The sequence below is a fragment of the Pteropus alecto genome, unplaced genomic scaffold (assembly GCF_000325575.1).
Source record: "Pteropus alecto unplaced genomic scaffold, ASM32557v1 scaffold106, whole genome shotgun sequence".
NCBI classification, from domain to species: Eukaryota; Metazoa; Chordata; class Mammalia; order Chiroptera; family Pteropodidae; genus Pteropus; species Pteropus alecto.
Genome location: NW_006442103.1, coordinates 11,912,988 through 11,936,400, shown reverse-complemented (window position 1 = coordinate 11,936,400; position 23,413 = coordinate 11,912,988). Strand labels below are relative to the sequence as shown.

The 23,413-nt window shown below is 42.8% G+C and overlaps 1 pseudogene; it reads left to right on the top strand.

Annotated features, from left to right (window-relative positions):
- The first annotated feature begins 5,803 nt into the window (after positions 1 to 5,803).
- LOC112469181 lies at positions 5,804 to 5,922 on the top strand (annotated as a pseudogene).
- Positions 5,923 to 23,413: the final 17,491 nt, after the last annotated feature.

Below are 23,413 nucleotides of genomic sequence, written 5' to 3'. Positions count from 1 at the left end.
TCACGTTTCCAGCAAGGAGGGTGTGCTACAGCAGTAGACCGGAGTAGCACCAAGGCATCCCAGACAATAAAAAATGGAGAGACCAGAACATGGAGTGAGGTGTGGAATGGGTCGGATGGGTGAATTAGGAAGCCAGGTTCTGAATGCATGGCCTCTGGACAAGATGGGAACCGCTTCCCGAAGGCCGAGGTCAGGCTGGACATGCGGTGCTGACTTCTCAGATCCCGGTGCCTGGCCCCTTCTGGAGCTCCCCCTTGCTGCGCCTCAGGTGGGTTTCTTAGAAATGATCTGCCCTGTGTTCCTCAAGTTGCCCCGTCCATGCCCACATCCTTCTTTGCATTGGATTTCCTCCCCTGCCTATCCTGGCATCTGGAATGAGAAGGACTTTGCCCCCTTCGGGGACTTACATATCCTGCGTGATGCCTCCATGCCGTGGGCTTGGTCCCCTTGATGCCTGACCTTGTGCACGATGGTGTTGCTTCAGGCTGTGTTCACACTTTCCAAGGACCCACTCCTGAGAATAGTAAATGAGTCTGTGCACAGTCTGTGGGGGCCAGATGGGCTGCTCCAGAGAGGACCAGAGGGGCCTCCCAGAAAAATATGGCAGTGGTGGGGACAGGAGGCAGGGGAAGTGACGTAGAACCCAAAGAGAGGGATCGGTGCCAATCCCTCTCTAAAAAGTTGATTTTTTTTTTTTCAAAATAAGAGACCAGTTAGGAGCAATTAAATTGACAACCAATCCGACTCACTCCAAACCAAACCACAAGGACCACGTTCTGATTCCTTACAGATTTACAATTTGCTAATTTTTGTCTTTAACACACACACCAGACACATATTCCCTCTTGTACATTTAGCTTCTAATTGTTGCCCTAAGATGATTTATTTATTCTGGCAGGAAGTGGAAAGGAAGGGATAGCTTCCACTGGCATTTGTTTTATTTCTTTAATGCTTTCTTTTCTGATTATAAAAGCTACACATGCTGATTGTAGAAAGTTTGGGAAATGAGTGTTCAGATAGAAATAACTGCGTCCTGTGAATCCTGTCACCACTTCAGCCTGCAGCTATGGTCTCAATGGTGTCGTTGAAGGTCTGCTGGCTCTACTCAGTCCAGGCTTTTCCTGCAGGCCGCGTGTCCCTGGCCCTCTCTGGGTCTGGTGGGAGAGAGGTTTTCTGTTCTTGCCGAGGCCGTCCCAGCCTGATGGAGGCTGCAGGCTCTTCCTCAGCTGGTTCTCCAAAGGTCTGGGATGTCGTCCTCGTTCTGGCCTCTGTGCTCCCATCTCCAAAGCTAGATCCTCTCATTTCCCTTTGAAATCCTTCTCCTCGCTCACATTTGGCAACCTTCACATTCATACTCACTCACTCACACACATTCAAAACTTATGAAGTCATTTCAAACTCTTTTTATTCACAGGTTTATAACACCATGTGCTATTATCCTGTTATCATGGACATTTATCATTTCTTTGCATTGCTCAGCAGGCAGTATCCCCATTCAGTTTTGGGAAATCTCCCTTGCGTGCTGACCACTCATCTATTGCAATGGAAAGCAAGGGGAGCCCCTCTATCCAGCTTGAGGGCCATTGGGAGCTGGCCTGGGACTTCGGTTCAGTTTCTCCAGTCCTGTCTCACATGTTGAATTTCGAAGGAGCCGTGCTAAGATTTAGGAATAGTTCAGACATTATTCATGGTGGCAACAGAGCCTTTGAGAGGTGGCACTTAGCCATGTTGGTTTGGAGTATCCCTGGGTGACGGTGGCCTTGTGGCAGCAGAGATCCTATCCTGCCCCGATGGGTCTGAGGAGTGACCTGGATCGCGTCTGCTGGCCATCCTGGCTTCTGACACGTCCTGGTTCTCTAGCCTTCTGTCGGTTCTTCAAAAATATTCATTTTCTCTTAACATTAGCCAGAGTGCTTATCACAGAAGACCCTAATTTCTACCATTTGATTTTTGTCTTGAAGAGTCAAATGCTATGTAATACCTCCTGACATACTAGTTTGAATTTCTGTTGTGATTTGGAACATCTGCTTTCCCAGGCCACATATGGGGGGCCGAGAGGGAGACGAATGGCGGGGGCCAAAATAGAATCGCGACAGTATTCCTCTGGCACCAACCACCCTTGGCTGCAGTAGTAGGGAACCCCAGTCCTTCCCTCCAAGAACCTCCATGACATTTCTGGGCTTGTGACCTCCTGGCACTTAGCCCTGCACCTCCCCGCTTGTTCCTCCAAGAGGTTTCTGGGGATTCTTGCTAGTTTTTCTCTTCCATCCCCATCTGTCTGTGATCTGTCCGATTTGCTCAAATCATAGTCACTAATCAATTATTTAGGCTGGTTCTTCTCTTTAAAGAGACCTGGTTATTTCAGCTCTCGTTCCGGGCTGTAATCTGGGCCCCAGAAGCCGCCACGCCCTCAGTGGTGACCTCGTAAGCATACACCACTCTTTCTTTCTGGAGCCCGTCTACCCACGTCTTTTCTTCTCTGTCACTCCCGTTCTGCCCATCCCCAGGGGAATTATTTTCAAGTCTCATGATCTTTCTCAAGTCACACCCAATAACAAACTGGCAAAGTGCAGGGGACAGAGAGGCCGGAGAACGGGGTTGATCTGGAACTCCCTCTGTCTACTGTGCTAGAGCAGGAGCCAAGCAGACAGACCCACGGGAGTATTGGGAGGAAAGCCAGTCCGGCAGAATACAGCTCTGAAAGGGTACATCAAAGACAATGGGCCCAGAGGTCCTGCCGTGGGCCACGGTGGGAGACAAGGTAATTTTTTCCAAGCTCTTAGGTCTTACAAGATCCCTGGGAATCCAAGAACCATCCAAAGAACAGGAGTCCAGGACGGCAGACAGAGAAGCAGTGTCCTACACATTCAGCGAAGGTTTGCAGCCAGGAGAGAAGAAAGGAGTAGCTTCCGGTGGGCGATGGGAGGTGTGGCCTGGAACTGGGACAAAAAGGATTTTTCTCAAACCGTATCTGTCTTCTAGATATTCTGAGTCTAAACAGTCCATGGTTAAGAGAGTTTGGGAATTATGGAATTCGAGATTCCTTTTGGAGATTTATGATTCACATTACTATGTTAAAGACTCTGAGTCCTATAATTATAACGAAACAAAATCAGTTTAGTAGGTGAATAAACAAAATTATTTAGGCAGAATACATTTTCTTTTTTTAATTACTTTTTTCAACTTCATGAACATTTCAAGTGGCAGCCAGCTAAGTCACGAAATTGTTTCTTTAGAAATTTATCATTATCTTTTTATTCTAAACAGTGTACATAATACACATATAACACATATAAGTGACTTTAAAGTAGTAGTAAAATGTTACAAAATGGAATATTATCCATCCTTCTGAGGTCCTGCTGCTTGTCTCTCCTGGATCACGTTGCTTTCCTTTCTCCTGAATTTTATCACTTTTGTATGTTTTTCCAAACAATGTATGGTTAAGTTTCACCTCTTTTAAGTATTGTACCAGTTCAGAATTATTCTCTTTGTAATCTTCTGCGAATTGTTTTTTTCATTAATTATATTGGTGAGATTCATCTATGTTGACGCGTTCTGTAATTCATTCATTTCCATAGTCATTTAATATTCCACTGTATGAATATATCGCAAGCTATTTATCTATTTTCCTGTTGAACATTTGGGGAGATTTCATTCTTTTCTTTTTTGTTATTACAAACAATTCTGTTGTGAACATTCTCGTACTTTCTCCTGTGCGTATGAGCAAGTTTATGATATAACCCTCCATGGGTCATAGGGAGGATGCAACTCATTTACTAAAACTGTTTCCAGAGATTGTATATTGGTTATGCCCATTTTCACTTCCACCGCTATTCACATACTGACAGCTAGATTTCAGTTCAGTTTAAGGAAGAACTTTTGTTAGAATCCAGAAGATGGAGTGTGTTGAGGAGGTGATGGGTTCTCTGGAGGTTTCAAAGTGCAGACATGACTTTTTAATTGGTAATTTTGGAGAGCAATTTATGTACCGTGGATAGAAGAATGGAAAGAAACACAGATGTTGGTAAATACTCGAAATCCTTTGGTGGTTGTCCTAATGGTGAGTATAGTGGTAGAAATGCGATAACATCTGCCGAGTGCCTATTGTATATGTGGCAAATGTTACCCTGGAAACTAATACAAATTTTCTCATTCTTTTCTTAAAACAATTTTATTGTGGTAGATACTATTATCCCTAATGTGAGGTTAGAAGAAAATGAATTTCTTAAGGTTACGTGATAAGCGACTGAGCCGGAGTTAAAATCTGAGTCAGTTGGCACCAAAGCCAAGGGACGTTCCTCTCCGCCATGCTGCTGACCGTCCTGGCAGTGGGCCAGCAGAGAGGGCTGAGACCGTCATGGGCATCTCCCAAGGGAAGTTGAGCGGATTCCTTCCCGCTCTTGATTTAAGCTCCTGTATGTTCTTCTGCTCAATGCTCCACCATTGAAATTTTCAATTGCTGTTTGAAATGGAGAATTATACACAACCCCAAATCAATTTTGGCTAAAAAAGGAGAGCTTCCAAGTGCATGCCGCTAGGGGATCATATAGTGGCATTACTTTGATTTTTTTACTGCAAATGCTTAAGGATGAACACGGTCGTAAATATGCTATTCTGTTTAGCAATTTAAATATTCTCTGCAAGCTCATGAGGTCCTGTCAGCTCCACAAAAAAAATGGCTACTCTTTGTGGGGGAGTGATACCCCCACCCCAACAGCCTGTTCCCCACAAAGGCAGCTGCTGCTGAGTGGGGGCCCTGGGTGCTCCGCAGACTGAGGGCAGAGAGTTCGAGGCAGCTCTTTCCAGGCATTACTGATAGTGTTGCTGTAGTGAAGCGTCTGACTGCTCTTTCGATGTGTGACTGCTGACTGCTTTTCAAACCTATGTGAACAATCAAACTTTTTATACTCTCTTGGCATGTGTGTACATGGCATCGTCAGTCTTAACACTAGGAGCCAAATTTTGGGTGGCGGTGGTCCATTCTACCTTTGTGGAGTTATCACAGTAGTTGATAAAGGGAAGATGGAACAAGATATGACAGGGACCTAGGTTTCTGGGTCTTTGGCTGTGTATGCCAGCCACTGACAGCTCCACAGTGTTCTCGAAAGCAGAGAATAGAGAGGGCAATGTCAGGCAAGTGCCCCCGTTTTATCACAGCAACGCTTTGGTACCAAGCGCCTATGCGTTCCTCTGGTCACATGTCTGCGCCACCATGGACAACTCCTTTTGCCGGGCTGGCAGCAGCTTAGTACCAAGAATCAAGGCAGCTCGAGCTGCTGAGCCTGTTCCTCTCTAAGTCCATACTCAAATATCACCTGTCGCCATCAGGACGTTGAGAGCTTATTATCCAGCAAGGAGAAGCTTGATATAGTTACCTAATACCCAGAAGTTTCATCTTCCCTGCATTTTCTGGATGAGCAACTCTCTAGTACAAGCACATTCTGAGACCATCTTACCTATTTAAACTCTTGGAAATGAGAGATGGTATCAAAAAGGGAGAGAAATGGATGAGCATCTTCAAGCAGAAGCTGAGCAGTGATCTATTTAACTGTCTGGTCTCCTGGGAAGAAAGGGAGAAGGAGGGAAAATGAAGGGAGGGGAGGGCAGGGTGGGGAGAAGAAAGTTGATCAGAACCCTAGCATGATGACATCAGAATGGAAGTCCCTGACTGCGTGACAGTGGACAATGGGGCAGGACGCATTATTCAGTATCCAGCAGATGTTTGGGACTTTTCCAGATTTCACCATGCCAACATGATGAGCTTATGAAATTAGTAAATTTTAGGATAAAGAATTTTATTTCTGTCTACGACCATGCCACCCTGAATACACCCGATCCCGTCTGATCTCGGAAGCTAAGCAGGGTCAGGCCTGGTTAGTACTTGGATGGGAGACCACTTAGAAGGACTGGGTGCTGTAGGCATAAAAAGCAAACAAACAAACAAAGTGAGAGGTGGGTGGAGTTGGGGCATAAATCATTGGTTTGTAGGTATCACATTAAAAAAAAAAAGAATTTTATTTCTGTCTTTCTAGTCTGGCTGCCTTTTATTTCACTTCTTGTTTTCCCAGATTGCTTCTGGATAGTATCTACGGCACAGTGTTGATAGGAGCAGAGAAAGCAGGCATTCTTGCCTCGTTCTTCATCTCAGGAGAAAAATGTTCAGTTTTTCACCATTTAGTATGATGTTAGCTGTAGCTTTCTCACAGATACCCTTTATCAAGCTGAGAAAGTTCCCTTGTAGTCTAAGTTTGCCAAGAGTTTTTATGAATGGATATTTTGAATTTTTCTATAACTATTGAGATATATGATTTTTTTTTAGACTTTTAATGTGGTAATTATATTGATTGATTTTTGAATGTTAAACTGATTTTGCATTCTGGGGATAAACTCCACTTGGTCATGATGTATTAGCTCTTTTATATATTGCTAGATTCAATTTGTTTAAATTGTATTAAGAATTTTTGTGTCTATGCTCATGCTGGAAATTAGGTTGTAGTTTAATTTTCTTAAAATAACTATTTGGTTGTGGGATCAGTGTAATGCTGGAGTTGGAATGAGTTGGGAGCACCTTCTCAACCTTTATTTTGTGGAAGAGTTTATGTGAAATAGGCAATATCTCTTTCTTAACTTTGGGGTAGAATTCACCAGCAAAGCTGTTTAGGCTTGAGTGTTCTTTATGGGGAGGTTTTTACAAACAAATTTCTCTAATAGAAACATGGCTGTTTAAGCTATTTCTTCTTCTTGAGTTTTGACAGTTTGTATCTTTAAGGGAATTTGTCCATTTTACCCAAGTTGTATTTATTGGCATAAAGGTTTCATAATATTTGCTTATTCTTCTTTTAATGTCTGTAAGATCTATAGTTATGCTCCTTCTCTCATTCCTGATACTGGTAATTTGTTTTCTCTCTCTCCTTTGCCCCTCATCAGTCTGCCTAGAAGGTTATTACTTTTATTGATATTTTAAAAGAAATAGTTGGTTTTATTTTCTCCATTATTTTTATTTTCCATTTCATTGATTTCTGTTTTTATCTTTATTATTTACTTCCTTATTCTTACTTTGGGCATGTGGAAGCATAGGTCATTGATTTTGAACCTTTCTATTTTTCTAATATTAAGGTTTTCAATGCTATAGATCATCCTTTAAGCCTACTTTAGCTTCAAAAAATAAATGAAAGAAATTCTGATATATCGTTTGCTTTTTTTTTTTTTTCCCAATCAAATATTTTCTAATATCCCTTGTGATTTATTCTTTGGCTCCTGGGTTGTTTCGAAGTGAGCTGTTTAGTTTCCAAATACTTGGGCATTTTTTCATATATCTTTCTGTCGTTGATGTCTACTTTAATTCCATTGTGGTCAGAGAACATTCTCTGAGTGATTTTAATCCTTTTAAATTTATTGAGACTTGTTTCAGAATATGGTTTATCTTGGTAAATATTTAGTGTGTGCACTTGAAAAGAACGTCTTCTGCTATTATTGGGTAGAATATTCTATAGATGTAAATTAGGTCAAGTTGGTTGATAGTATTGCTCATGTCTTCAATATCCTTATTAATTCGCTGTTTATTGATTGTATCGATTATTTGGAGAGCATTGTTAAAATCTCTGATCGGAATTGTGGATTCGTTTACTTCTTTCTGCAGTTCTGTTTCTGCGTTTTAGAGCTCTGTTATTAGGTATTTATATTGTGATGTCCTCTTCATTAATTGATTTCTTTATCTCTGATAATTTTCATTGTTCTGAAGTCTGCTCTGTCTTTAATATAACCACCCCTACGTTCTTTTGATTAGTTCTAGCTTGGTATATCTTTCGTCATTTCTTTACCTTTAATATATCTGTGCCTTTAAAAGGCTTCTTATAGACAACTCGTAGTTGGATAGTTATTTTAAATCCACTCTGACTTCTTTGCTTTTAATTGGCATGTTTAGACCATTCACATTTAAAATGATTATTGATATAGTTGGATTAGTGCCTACCACATTTGCAGCTGTTTTCGGTTTGCTGTACTAATTCTTTTCTTTTTTCAGTCTGCTACTCTTTCTGCCTTCTCTGGTTTTAGTTGAGCACATTATATGACTTTTCTCTTAGTACATCAGCTATACTTCTTAAAAGTTTTTTCTAGTGGTTGCCCTAGAGTTTGCAATATCACTTAAAATTACTCTTTCAAGTAACACTATCGTGCTTCATGGATAGTTTAGATATCTTATAGCAGGGTATTCTCAATTTCTTCTGTTTCTTATATTATTGCTATTATTGATGTCTCTGATCCATAAGCTATAATCACACAATGTATTGTCCCTATTATTATTTTGAACTAAGTCAGATACATATAAGAAAAATAAAGATTTTTATTTTACTTTCATTTATGCCTTCTCTAATATTCTTCCTTTATGTAGATCCAGATTTCTGATCTATATAATGTTCCTTCTCTCTGAAGAACTTTTAATGTTTCTTTCAAGGCAGGTCTACTGGTGACAAATTCCCTTAGTTTTTGTTTGCAGGACACAGAATTCGAGGTTAGTGGGGTTTTGTTTTCTATTAACACTTTATTTTAATTCAGTCTGACAGCCCTGCCTTGGAAATTGGTGTGTTTATACTATTTATATTTATGTGATTATTGATATGGTTAAAATTAAGTTTGTCCCCAAGCTATTTGTTTTCTATTGATCCATTTGTTCTTATCTCCACTCCTCATCATTTTTACCTTTATTGTCTTTTTTTTTATTAATTACATATTTTATGATTTTATCTAATCTAATTTCATTTTAGGACATTCATGATAGATTATATAAAAGTGGTGAATGAGCACAGAAACTGGCCTGGGTAGAAAGAAAGAAAGAAAGAAGAAAGAAAGAGAGAGAGACTGAGAGAGACAGAAAAAGAAAAGAAAGAGAGAGAAAAAGAAAAGGAAAGAAAGAAAGAAAGAAAAAGAAAGAAAGAAAGAAAGAAAGAAAGAAAGAAAGAAAGAAAGAAAGAAAGAAAGAAAGAAAGAAAGACAGAAAAAGATAACAGAAGATGTAAAAGACATGAAGTTTGGGTGGAAATAGTATAGAGGAAGAAAGAAGGAGAGAGAACGTGTCAACTCCCCATTTTCTATAAGGCCCATTGTATTTTTTAAAAATCAATTCTGTGATATTCCCCTGGGTCCTTAAATTCCATTTTATTCAAGTTAGCGTGAATGAACATCTGTTCCTTATAACTAAAATGTCCCTAAGACATCTCATTTACTCAGTTTACCCCTTTAATTTTTATATGATGGCTAGAATAATTAGCTTGAACCACTGGCCACTTCTCCAGACGCCCTATTGTGCTGGCCGTGAAGCAAGAATCCCCTTTGAAAGAAAGACCAGCTTCTAGTGGAACTGGTATTTGGCTAATAATGATTCACAGCAGCAATTTGGAAACGTGATCTTGACTGCTTTCTGCTCTCTTCCCTTCTCTTTGGTCTCATTTAGAAACCAAAGGCAGCTGGCCTCAGGAATTGTTCAACTGCAGCTATGTCTCCATGTCCCCCTGGCTGTCCTCTGGGAGGGCCACTGATTTCCTTAGAGGGTGGTGCCTCCGTCCCACACTGCAGTGTGTGAGGAGTCAGGGTGGAGTCACCTAACAGGAGGACAGAAATGCAGAAAATATGCTCAGCGTTCCTTGAGCCAGATTTAACTTTAATGCTTTTCAGCCCAGGTGGTTTCTGTTTATTTGCATGTACTTACTGAGCATCTACTGTGCATTAATTATCTCATCTTTTGTTTCCTTATCGCTCTTCTTCTGACTCCTATTCCTCAATTTACGTTCCAAGAACATTTTCTTCTCCAGTATTTTCTTGGATTACTGGCTCATTTCTCTGTTTTATCACTGAACTTCCTCAAAGAGCCATCCACAGTTGCTATCTCTACTTCCTTCATCTTTCACCAGCTCCCTATTTCTTGCCATCTATCTTCTGCTTTCCCCACGATGCAACTTGGTTCTCTGAATTTCCTTGTATCTTTACAATAAAAGCCTCTCTTCTTAAGTTATTAAGTGGCTTTCAGTTCCTTGTAACTAAACAATTTCTAAGACACTCTCATTTCCTCAGTTTACCTGTCTGACCCCTATACAATGACCGGTATACTCCAACTCAAGGTCTTTTTAAATTAAATATCCAAGTGAACAGGAATTTCTCTGGAAAGACCCATATCTTGTCTTGCCTCAGCCACATGTTCTCCCTGATGTTCTTGAGGTGGCCGTGCACACACACAGCAAGTGGAAAACCATGAACTTCTTTGTTATCAGTTGGGTGAGGGCTTGATACCTCTCTATGGGAAATTTTGGTAAAATTGATTGGAGTATGCAGGTTGGGCTCAAGCCCAAGGATGATCGTTCTGTGGCCTTGAATAGGTAGTGGCTCAATTACTGCTCCTGAGACTGACTGGATGCAGAGGAGAGGGCCAATCAGTGGCCTGAAGTCTGACCAGTGAGATCAGCATTGGACTCATTGTCCCCTGGGACTTTGGAGATGGAAATCACAGAAAGCATAGGGATGGTAGTAGAGACCTCACTCCCATAGAAGCAATCAGAGTGATTTAGTTATAAAAATTATTTTCCTCTAAAGTGTGGAGACATACTGGTAGGTAAAGTGGAGGAAAACAGTCCCTTAACAAAATTTGATCTTCACCACCTGTTAACCATAGCCCATGTTTAGTATGCACACAGATATATTTACCCCTCTGTTTGCACTTCCGTACTCTTGCCCCAATCAAATAATTATTCTCAAAGAAATTTGGTATATAATTATGTCATTCATTCAAAAAAATTGTTATATCATTCATCTATTCAGCAAATGTTTATTGAACTAGGAGGAGATAGAAAGCGAATCTGTAAGGCAAGGTCACAGTTCAAGGAGTGCACAGTTCATGAGATGAGGAACGGGTGGGAAACAGCAGATTTGTAAACAAGTGAAGTGCTGTGAGGTGTCTCACGAGAAGTCGGAACAATACACGAAGAAAACAAAGGAGGGACGCTCTGAGCAGCTGGGTCTACTTCCCGGTTCCCCCTTTCGTGTTCGCCTCCAGCCCAGACAAGGCTCTCTGGACTTTGAAAGCAAGGCTTTTTTTTATGGCTGGGCTCCCTAGGCTTTACTTCTGTTATGATTAATAAATAGCCCCCGAAAATATCAGCACGGGAAGGGTCCACAAGAACATTCGGCCAATCTCCGAATTTTAGGAGTGGGAAGCCCGAGGGGGAAGGCATTTGTGCGGCGTGACCAGCCAGCCAGTATCACAGCAGGCCCAGAGAGAGCAGTGACCGAATCCCGCATTCTCTCTATTGAAGGAACCCTTAGAGATATTTTGGTTCAATGCCCTCAGCTATAGGATGAGGATACAAACTCCCCCAAGGGAGGAAGTAGATTGGATCGAAGTCTCAGAGCTGGTCAGAGGCAGGGCCTGGATCTCTGGCCTCTCAGCTTAGGGATCCCCTCACCGATGCCCTGCCCCGGGCATCCTTACACCCAGCCCGGGAGTCCCCAGTGGCTTTTTGGAAGACCTGCCCCCAGGGTCTCAGCTCAGGATCAGGCTTCATAGGCCACTATAGTGTTCCACAGCCTTTTGTTTGCAGACGTCCCCTCTTGCTTCCAGACTCCCTTGAGTGCGAAGCCCCCTGGTCAGCTCTTGGAGCTTTTTGTTTTCCTTTGTTCTCCAACTTACGAGCTTTCCACAGCTGTCTGCTTTTCTTGATCTTGACTGGTTCTCCTGAGTTTGATCTAGTTTCTCTAGTTAGCTTCCCTCGCTCTGTGGCTGTTTCTCCTTCAACCACCATTCCCGGGACAGTTCCCATGGTCCCGGTGGCTCCCTCTTCCTCAGACTTTGTCTCTAGCCACGCCCAGTGCTCTGAACTTGTTCTTGTTATGGAGCCTCTGGCCTTCTGGTCAAGCCTGTGTACTCTTTCTTACAAAAATGCTTTTAAATACAAATAAAGTATATACGACAAAGGAAATCCATTACTTTGAAAGACAACACCAAAACATAAAAAAATGCCACGTTTGTAATAAAGCAATATATGTAGTTTTTGGTCAGTGTGATAAAGTACAAGATTTAATGATGAGTCCGATGACTTCCATAAAGTTGAAACAGTGATGAGTGCAAATCAGATTGTGAGATTTCTGTAACAGTTGTAATGTGATATGAAAATATCTAATTTTTATTACTGATGGAAGTCAAAGTTACTGTATATGTTGTTGTTTACATTCATGATTAAAGAAAATGTTAAATTTCAGCTAAAATTTAGTAAAAATGAAAATAGAACATTTTTCCCATCCAGGTTGATGAAATCCCTGAGTATTATGCCTGAACCCCTTGGCCACTATAGACTTCAGGTCAAGGAATCCTGTCCTAGATGATCCCATGGCTTGAAATGCTGTATCTGTGTAGCTATTTCCTGAATTTATATCTCCAGACCAGAATATCTATTTAAATATCTGATACACATCTATAAACTCTACATGTCGAAGAATGAATTTTTGACCTTATCCTCAAAAACAGGTCTTCCTCACTTTTTCTCATCTCTATAAATGTCCACCTACATCCCCTTTAGTGTCAAAGCCCAAACTCAGGAATTCATTCTCTATACTTTTTTCTTTTTCACTTTTACCTCTAATTTATAAATTATTCCATCCTAAGTTTATTCACCAGATATTTACTCAGAATTTACTGTACGGCAAGCACTGTTATAGGTACTGGGAATGCAGCAATATATAAGACAAGTCTCTGTTCTCGTGGATTTATGAAACATTCTTGCGAGACATTGACAATAAATAAGAAACTATAGTATATGTGATCAATTAGGTATCAATAAGTATCTCTAAAATATTACACCTCCAAAATATTTCTCCAGTCTTGCTACTTTCTATATCCACTGCCACTCCTTCAGTCTAAACCACTTTATGGTCTTGCTTGTAGTAGTCTTCTAACTATAATCTCTGTAGCCAGATTTGTTCTGCTCAATCTTTTCTCCATGCAGCAGCCAAAATGAGAGGAGGGTCATGTTCCTCCACTGCTGAAACCCTTCAGTGACTTCCTGCCGCACTTAGAATAAACCCAGACTCCTACCTGGAGGATCCTGTGTGATCAAGACCTTGTCTACCCACTGTTTTCCTCTCCTACCAATCACCTGCCACTTCCTTTGGACCCTACTGGCCTTGAGGTTCATTGCAGGCATCAGTTTCCTGCCTTCAGGACATTTGCCTCTAAGCCCTGCTGACTCTTAACCCAATTACTCTTTGTCCAAAATGCCACCATCTCCTCACAGAGCCCTTTCCTCACCTTTCAATCTAATTATGTTCCTCTCTCTCATTCTCCCTAGAGCAACTTCTTGTCCTTTACATAACAAGCTACTAGTGATAATTGTTGTTTCATATAGTATTTAAGTGTCTATTTAACATGTTTTCCCACTACATTGCAAGATCCAAGAAGGCAAGAATCTTGTCTGTTTTGCTCACCAGCAGCATAACAGCTCCCAGCATATTGTTAGTGCTTAACAAATATGTAGCTGTTGAATGAGTTATGAGTTATTATACTTTCATCCCTGACATCTGCCCCCAAACTCATCACATATTCCAGGTTCATACTCCCTCTCTTACGCACAGGCACATTAAAACCTCTATCTATACTTAAATTATTCCCTACCTAATCAGATACATTTATTCTCAGATTCATCCATCCATCCTCCATCCATTCATTCATGCACTTAACCATTATTTATTGAGTACCTTCTAATTATAAGGAACCATGCCAGGCACTGTATAAGATTAAAAGATGAATAAAATGTGGTCCTTGTCCTCAAGACATTTACAACTTAGAAGAGGACTTTAAAAGTTATCCAATAGTTATAGTGGGGATATGGGTGCTATGTACCATGATCAGCATAGTCAGCTGTGACAGAGATGCAGAAGAGGTAGATCATATTTCCAGCTAGAGATTTCAGGAAAGCTTTCATGGAGAATGTAGCGTCTGAGCTGGATCTTGACGGGTGGGCAAGATTTAGACAGCCAGAGGTGGTAGAGGAGGCATCTCAGATGAAGAAACAGAGTGAACGACGTATGAAAGTAGGAAAACACAGTAATGTAGCAAAATCCACGAGTGGCCCACAGCCTAAGCTACCTGTAGGGGAGCTATGGAAGGCAAAGATGGGGCATGTGACATTTTGTTCTTTATTTGATATCTACTGGGGGGTCAGCAGAGATTTTTGGACAGAGGAATTAAATGAGTTAGGGGAGAACACTGGAAAGACCTAACTGCTTGTATAATTTTAAATTAGGTTGATTTTCCTTATTTGACTAAGAGAAACAAATATGGGGGCAGACAGAGTTCAGGGAAGAAATCTATGTGGTTGAAGTGGATGGGGAAGCCATGGTGGAGGGAGTAAGACATCCCTTTGCCTTCAAAGTAGGACACTGAGTCATGGACAGACTCAAAGATGTAACAGCCATTCATCCTTGGACTGAGAGGCCACTGACTCCCCAGTTGGGCTGTATTAGTCAGCTTGGGCTGCCATAACAAATTCCGCAGGCTGTGTGGCTCAAAGAACTGAAATTTCTTTCTCACAGTTATGGAGGCTGGAGAGTTCAGGATTATGGTGCCAGCTGATTAAGTTACAGTCATTGCCCTTGCTTTCAGACAGCATCTTCTCGCTGGATCCTCATCTAGCATTTCCTTGGTGCATACATATGGAGGGAGAGAGATATCGATCTCTCTTCCTCTTCTTATCAAACCACCAGTTCTCTCAGATTAGGACACCACTTATATGACCTCATCTAATTGGAAATACCTTCTAAAAGCCCTTTCTCCAAATACAGTCACACTAGGGATTAGGGCCTCAATACGTGAATTTTGGAGGGTACATAATTCAGTTCATAGCGTGGGGCAAATCAGCCTCCAGATCCTTTAGAATCAAAGACCTTACAGACTTCTAATTCAGATGTTTCAAGGTGTGTTTCAAGGAGCATCAGACACTTCAGGTAGCAACTTTGGGGACACCCTCCCCTACTCCAAGAGATAACATAAAAGTGGACTCTACTTTTTTTCTATATTAGGCCTCCACATAGAAGTTCCTCCAGAGAAAGAATTATGCTGCTAAAAAAATTAGGAACTCCCTGGTCTAGTCTGATGACTCCATTTTACCAGAGACACAGAGGATCCTGAGATTCAGAAAGATAGAGAGACTTGCTCACAGTCATGTAGCAAGGAAGGGACAAATTCTAGTAGCCAATGAGAAGACCTGTAATTCCATGTACGAACTCCTCGCCCAGCATTTTGTCCATTGTTCCTCTTAGATTTATCCAGGTCCAAGAAAGGAGGCTGTAGATGTCCCACTGTGGGCATGACTAATGGGTACTCTCCTGGCGTGGAATAGCTGCTCACTGAAGAGCTCATCCAGAGGGGGAGCTAGCGCCCTGGGACTTCAGCCGGGCACTGGGCTTTTATCTGTTCTTCCTTCCCCACTTGGTCTGCATACCCAGATCTGTATGAGTTGACAGGAGTTATGGGCTATTAAATAATTTTCCTAAACAAGTGTGCCCAGAAAATTATGGTATAAATGTCTGACTGATGCCCGTACGTCCTGTATGTCACCTACCCAGAGGAATTAAAGGGGATAAATGGGTTCCCCTCTTGAGATGGGAGAGACAGATCCTCGCTCTGTAAGGAGAGGTCGATGTGCTGAGGTTTTTCAGATCAGCTTCAGTCCTCCAAGGAGCCAAGGACATATGAAAACAAAACAAAGCTGTTGGGACCAAAGAAGAACCTGTCTGGGGCTCCTTCTGAGTTTAGAATGGCCAGACATGGGGTGCCAAATTTATTTTCATTTAAAAAAGAATTGATTTTTAAAAATGCTATTTCCCTTGTGGCTAAAGGGGAGCGTGAGAGATTGGCAGAGAACTCTGTGCAAGTTCCTCCCTGGTGCCTGGAGTAAGGACCCCTTCTCTTCCCCTCATGCGTGGAGATATATCAATCAAAGCTTCTCACTGCTACTTTAATACGCAGGCCATCCCGATGGCCGAATGTTTTCCCTTGAACCGTCTCCCTTTCATTATTCACTCGTCATCCTTCAGGTTGCAGCTTAAATGTTTTATCTTCTCTTCAGAGAGGCATTTCCTGGCCACCCTACCTCCTCCATTGTTATTCTCAACAAGACACTTTTCCTCTTATTCAGAGCACTTAACCCAGAGTGTAATTACATATTTATATGTTTGATGGTTGCCTCTCCCAGATTCTAAGCTCCACTCAAGGGCTGTGATAAACACTCGTGTATTACAGGTACACAATTATGTGGCACAGTATAGGCACTCAGTGAATACTTAACTGAGTGAATGAGCGGTTTCTTTCCACTAATGTGGAAGTTTTGTTGTTTTTTCTTGTTTTGTTGAGGAAACTGCCTGCATCTTTATGTTACATTCAATAATCTTGGTCGCTGTGGATTTTCAGAGGTGGTAGAGGAGGCATCTACCAGAGCCAAAAAAGTGAAGGAGTACGAGAAATATATTTGAGTCTGTAATTAGTTAGTGAAAGATCAGATCTTGGAACCGGGCTTCCTGTGACAAATTAATTTATTTAATCTTTCGGCAAATGTTTATCGATCAAGTACTATATTATTTGCACTGTAAAAGTGCAAGGGGTACAGCATGAATAAGATAGAAAATGGTCTCTGCTCTCATGGAGCAGTCAGAAAAAAGTCAACAAAAATCAGCAAGTTTGTTGAGAACATAAGCAGGATGATGAGTTGAAGTGAGAAGCCTACATTGAGAGGGGGGCCCCCAAGGCCTGCTTTATACCAAGACCTGGAGGATGAGAATGCACTGGCCATGCAAAACACAGGCAGAGGGAACAGCAAATGCAGGAGCCTGAAGGTGAGAATGGGCTTAGCAAGGGGGAGCATGAATAGAGGCGAGAAAGGCCACAAAGAGCTCCACAGACATGATAAAAATTTGGGGTTTTATTATAAGAGCAACAGGAAGTCATTGGAAGATTTTAACCAGTAGAGTAACATGATTTGGTTTATATTTTAGAAAGGTTGCTGGGTGTAGATAGGATTAGAGAATGGCAATATAGAACCAAAGAGACAAGTGAGTCTACTGTGACAGTCAAAGAAGAGATGAGGGCTTGACCTTGGGTGATGGCGATGGGAATAAAGAGAAGCGGACACTTAAGACTTACTTGGAGGTAAAACTGACAGGTCTCAGTGATGGATTAAATGTAGAGGGTAAGGGAGAGGGAGAAATTGAGGATGACTCTAATATGACAAATGGCCCTTTCCTTGAAGTCATGCATCTTTTCAATTTGCTACTGACTTGACCCACCCTGCTTTCCATCATTATAAACCATTAAGGCTTTCACTGTTCCCTCCTCGGCATCACTTAGGTTCCATATTTAGCATCTTAATTCAATAATGTACAATCTGTATGGCTTATATCTTGATCTTCACAGCTCATTGAGCCTCTTTAAATGCTCTGCAACACACATGAATTAAACATGGTGGGCAAAGTGGAAGAGACTCTAAGTGGCAGACATCCCTGCTCTCTGAGCCAAGAGTTCTGAGAAGAAGAATTCAGGTGGGGCCTACGACTGCAAGGTAATGCTGATGGCCAGTGTCTCGGCAGATATTTTCAGGAAAGATGGAGAAAATAAAAGAGTTTCATGAAAAGCAGGATAGGGGGAAATGATGGAGAGAGAGGACACAGTCTGAAATACCATGAACTGCCAATCAAGCACCTTGATCAACTTGAGATACTGGGCTAGATGAGGTGATCAGTGTTTTATTAAGCCAGACCGTGTATGTGTGTAGACACAGAGCCAAAGGGGAGGGGAAGAGGGAGCTGGGTGGGGAGAAATGAGACTAGAAATGGAAATAACGGTAGTCACCATTCACTGAATTCTTACTATTTGTCATGCACCGTACTAAGCCCTTTGGGCAGTGTATACTATTTAATGCTTTCACTGCCTCTGTGAAGATTATCTCCATTTAACAGACGAGAAAACTGAGACTTGAGGAGGTTTAGGTGACTTGCTTATGGACAAAAAGTTAAACTGATCGAGCAAGGATTTAAACCCAGATTAGTGTGACTATAAAGCCTGTGCACTTAACTGTACTACACTGCCTTCTTCAAACTGAGAAGGACAAGATGTAAGTCAGAGGAGGGGGCGGGTGCAGAGAGGGAGAAAGAGCCTAAGGGAATAAGTGTACTTGATCTTACAAAAAAGTAGTCAACTAAAATGAAGGAGAATCTAACCTGAAGGGAAAAAAAGGAGATTAGTATAGGACATGAGAGTGGATCAAATCTTTTGAAATTTCTAGAGATGAATATGGTGTGTTAACAGCCTTCCACTCTATTTCCCTATTGACTGTAGGCTCATAACTTCTATCTTTATTGCTGTTTTTGCTCCCAGCCATGAAACTCTGAGATGAACCAACAGTCCTCGACTCCTCTGACCCAGACCAAAGCTCACTGTGGGAACTGAAGGGTCAGGGAGGATAGCAATATGAACCTTGATTCCTGAGTGAAAGAAATTCGTGGTGGATGAAATACCCCAAAGGAACAGAGTTGTGCTGTAATTAGCTGAGATTTATAACTTGGCACAAAAACTGCTCATGTTAGATATTCTATTGCCCCATGCTTGCTTCACCTTTTCAAAGAAATTCCCCTAGCATCCCTGTGACTCCTAAATCCCAAGGGACATTCCAGGAAAGGCTATTTTACTACTTGAAGAATGAAGAGTAGATAAGTGAAGGCTCATGTCTTCTGCATCTGTGTTCTGGGTTCATTGCTCTCAGTCTATTAACGAATATTTATTTAGACACAACTAGATAGAAACTTATTGATTAGTCTATATAGTCAATTACGTGACCATTAGTACACTCAATATTGATGTACTACACCTCATACTAGACAGCAGAGCTATACACAATGAACCTGATAGATATAAACCTTGTCTTCATGAAGCTTACAGATTATTAGGATAGATATTGAGTAAGAAATCACAGGTGCAGGATAGTACAGGAGAAATGGAAGCATTCTGACAGTCTGGCATCAGAAGACCTCAGTTTGTCCCTTTGAGTAGCTCTTTGACCATGGGCAAGTCATTTTTAATCACAGTGAGCCTTAGTTTCTTCACCTGCAAAATGGAGACCATTCATTCATACAACAAATTTTATTGAACAGCTTCGGGATTGCTTCAGCTGAGTGATAGGAGAAGACTTCTCTTGGAGATGGTGTTTGAACTGAAACTTGATTGATGTGAAGGCATCAGTCATGTGGAGGCTGGGAGCGGGGGTGGGCATTCCAGATGAAGGGAATGTGCTTGCAAAGGCTGTGAGATGAGAATGATCACCACCCTGTCCCCCACAGCTCATAGACAGAATACTAGGTACTGCTAATCCAACAGGGCTCTATTGTTTTGTCTTGAACATTTTTAGATGTGGTTATTCTGAATCTCAAACCCTACCCTCAAGGAGCTTCCTTTATATTTAGGGAGGGAGCATCTAGAATCTTTAGAGAAGGATATAAGATGATGGATGGCAGAATGCCAGATGGTGACTCTGAGAGAGAACGTGCTGTGAAAGGTTGAGGTGGGAAGGGTAGGTCAATCCTCTTTGTCAGGTGGGTTAGCGCACCACATGGTGACTGCGGTCTGTGCTGGAAATACCCCAAGCAGTGGAAACCACATATACTGCACTGCAACCTGCAGCCCCGCCTTCCTCTGTCACTAAACCTATCCCTGGAGTGGAAAAGCTATGTTGTTGCAGTGGTTTGGGTTCCCCAGGGAGCCGTTGGCCTCGGGAAGAGCCCTCGTGGGGTGTGGGGAAGCAGAAACTGGATCCAGAAAGCAGTAGGAGGGAGAAGGGAAGTGTCGAGGGGCCGGGCAAGCAACCCCAAATAAATAGGAATTGGCTCAATTGGTTAGGCCCTCGCTTGTCAGAACCCAAGCTTTCTCCTGCCTCCTGCTCTCCCCAAAGTGCTCAGGACTGTAGATGACGTGGTTCATCGAACTGGCTGTTTAATTCTGGCTTCATTTCAATGACAAGATTGGATTTTTTGCGTAACCTGTGCTGGGGACCATATGGGCATTTTGCACATTTCATGCCCACAAACCAACATATACAAATGAAAACAAATCAGCTCAAAATATGTTCTGTCTGTCTCTTGCAGACTGGGCCCCAGTGGCGATGGCTGCCGAGAAGGTGAGGAACTCCTATACTACTGCCTCATTGGCTGGCTCCCAAGCTCCTCCTGAAGTGACAACCTTTTAATCACACTGGCACTACTTTGGAGGGATCCACTCCACCCGAGGTGGCTTTCTCACCACTGGAAGGAGGGAATAAAGCTGTAGTCAGTTTCTTCTTTAGCAGCTGGTGGCCCAATGGCCCAGGGAGGAAGAAGCAGGCCTTTCTCATCTTCTATGAAACAGAAACCTCTGCTGTAGCTCTATAAGGAGAGAACCTTCATCTCTTGGTGAGTGTGATTGTTCAGGGAGGGGGTAGATTTAAGTTGGATGCCATAGACTGTTAGTTCTCAGCAGAGAAAATCTCAATTCGCAGATGAACCAAAGTAGGAGGGAACCCTCCTGACATAAATTAAAAACAAAAACAAACAGTTCAGCTAAGAGTGGAATCAGCTTTCCTGTAACTGTAATTGAGGAATGGCTTATTTATTGGTACTACTGCCTGGATTCAAGGAGATGGACAAAACAACCCCTAAATCAACCCGCACGTCCTTATTCAGCACCTAGTGTTTGCCAAGTGTGCTCCATCCTGAGTCTGTTTTCCCTAGAGCAGAGTCAGCAAACTGTGGCCCTCGGGCCAAATCCAGTTGCCGATTTTTGTCGATAAAGTTTTATTAGAACATCGCCATGCCCGCTCCCTTCCCTGTTGTTTGTATCTGCTTTCACACTACACAGGCAGAGTCGAGTAGTGTGCCAGAGACCGTATGGCCCACAGAGCTGAAAATGCTCATAATTTTGCTCTTTACAGAAAAAGTTTGCCACTCTACTATCAAATCTTGTGTTCTGACAGTGAATTTCACAGTTGGCAGCAGGGGCGATGGGGAGCTGGAGAGAGGTGGGTAGGAAGGAAAAAGTGAAGTGGTGTGTGTTGAATCGACATTGGTGCAGTAGTTTCGCACATAAGCCCTGGAATAAAACAGAACTGTGTTCACGTTTCAGCTTTGTCATTTACCAGCTGTGGGTATGGGGCAAGTTACTTAGCTTCTGTGTATCTCAGAGTCCACATCCGTGGAATGGCTCTGACAATTGTACTTATCTCATAGGGTGGTTACAAAGATTGAGGCGATTAGTGTAAGTACTGCCTAATGCATAATAAGTGCTCCCTAGAGAGAAGCTGTTATTTTTATTACTAATCCTGTGTTCCAGGCAGTAAGCTAAACACACTGTGTATATTAGCTCAGTTAATTCTTGCACTGTCCCTATGAGGTAGATATTATTTACGGGAAGGGATCCGTAGTACAGAAATTGCTTTAGGTCACAGGACACGTGCGTGGCAAAGCGGTCAACATGGACCTACATCCTGTGGATCCCTCAGGAGAGAAAATGGTAGTGTAGCTCCAGGAATCACAGCGGGGACTAGGTAGGGACCGAGGGGGAGCCAAACCAGCCCTCAGAGCTCGTGTCAGCATCCGTCCCAGCTCCAGGAGGAAACTGTGAATCCGTTTCCTGAGTAGATACAGAGGCTTGGGGCTTCTCAGAGGGTGAAGGCAGAGTGCACCCACCAGCCTGTGGAGGAAATGGGTCTCTGGGTAATTTCATTTTGAGAAACGGAGCAGCAGTGGCCAGAGCCCTGAGAACCCTTGTGTCAAGGAGTTGCTTTGAGACTTGGAGTGAAATTGCACGACTTCCTCCATTTCCTGTCACCCTCAACTTTAATTTCCACTCACAGCCTCTTTATGTCACCCTGGGACTAGACACGAAGTACCTGGGTTGGGAAGGGGAGGGTAGAGCTGAGATGAGGATGGTGTTTAATAGTCATAATGGATTGGGAGAGAGAGAGGGGAAGGATGCGAAGCCACCAGGTAGTGTCTCAAGGCTAAGTCATACATATTTTAAGGCAAACTCCAGAAGCATTATTTAGTTTCTTGGGTCTATTGACTGTCACTTGGACTCGATCAATAGATCTTCCTAGAGAATTCAGAGGAGAAAATCTACGTGGAGCTTGCTCTGCAGGGAGAGCACGTTGGTGCCAGAGTGACAGCTCCGTGAGGAGAGTGTCAAGCACTTGTGCACTGATGTCTGTGCCATCTCGCTGGCTGGAGCTTGCCTCTCTGCCTGCAGGATGGGCCAAGTGATGTGAGGGGAGACTGAATAAGTGGGAAGCTGTCATCCATTCACACACAAAGGGATCCAGCATTTATTGAGCTCCTATGGTGTGCCAGACTGCATGCTGAGCAGTAGAGTTTCAAGACTAATGGGCCACCATGACTGTCCTTAAGGGATAAGCTCTGGGTGTGCTTTGCCCACAGAGTGGGCTCTGAGGGAGACCCTGGCTGCCAAGGGCACTGGCAGAGCAGGGTGTAGAGCTGACTCCTTTTCCAGCTGCCTCAGTGATGCTTTATGAGATGATGACAGGGATAAGCTGTTTCTCTACAACCAGCTCCCCCTTTGTTCTTGGGGTATGGTTCAACACCCAAGACGGAAGGCTGAGTCATCAGGGTTGTTTCGTCTCACATTTTTTCTTTCCATCTCCTTGTTCCTCATCCCCCACTCCGCTTTTTGGCATCCATAAGAAGGAGGGCTTCATAACCTAATAAAAAGGGGCCAGGGAAAAAGTGTGACTGAAAACCACTTGCTTCCTGAGTGACTCAAGGGGAGCATCGGCTCTGCTTTCCTTTCCCATGGTCCGAGCTGCCCCGAACCTGTGGCTGCAGTGGGGGCGGAGGGGAGGGGGGAGCAGCCAGGAGACGAAGGGGGGAAGGCAAAGACCTTTCTCAAGTAGCTGAGCTAAAGCCCAGGGTACTAGGCCCTAAAGCCACCTCTGCACCCCTACCTGCCCTCCTTCTCATTCTTCCACTCACGCCATCTAATAAACTGCAAAAGTTGCGGTCTGAAAATCTCTGCATGCTTTAGAAGAAGCATGACTGTGCAGAGCTGTTGCTTCAGGACTTGTATAAAGGGGGATGCTCCATGTTCTTTGACCAGCATGTAATACGCCCAGGCATTGGGACAGATCTCTCTTATATCTAGTTCAAATTCTTTTTCTCATTGCCCAAAACCAGGGATCTCTTGGGCAGGAAGGATAGATCAGTGATTTGGCATCATGATGATGGATCTCGCTCGGAAACAACTCAAGAAGGCTTCTCCAGCCTGAAATGTTGCTCCATTCCTGATATGGCATAGGCTTTGTCCAGTGATGGCTCACAGTTTCTGATGCAGCCCTACATAAAT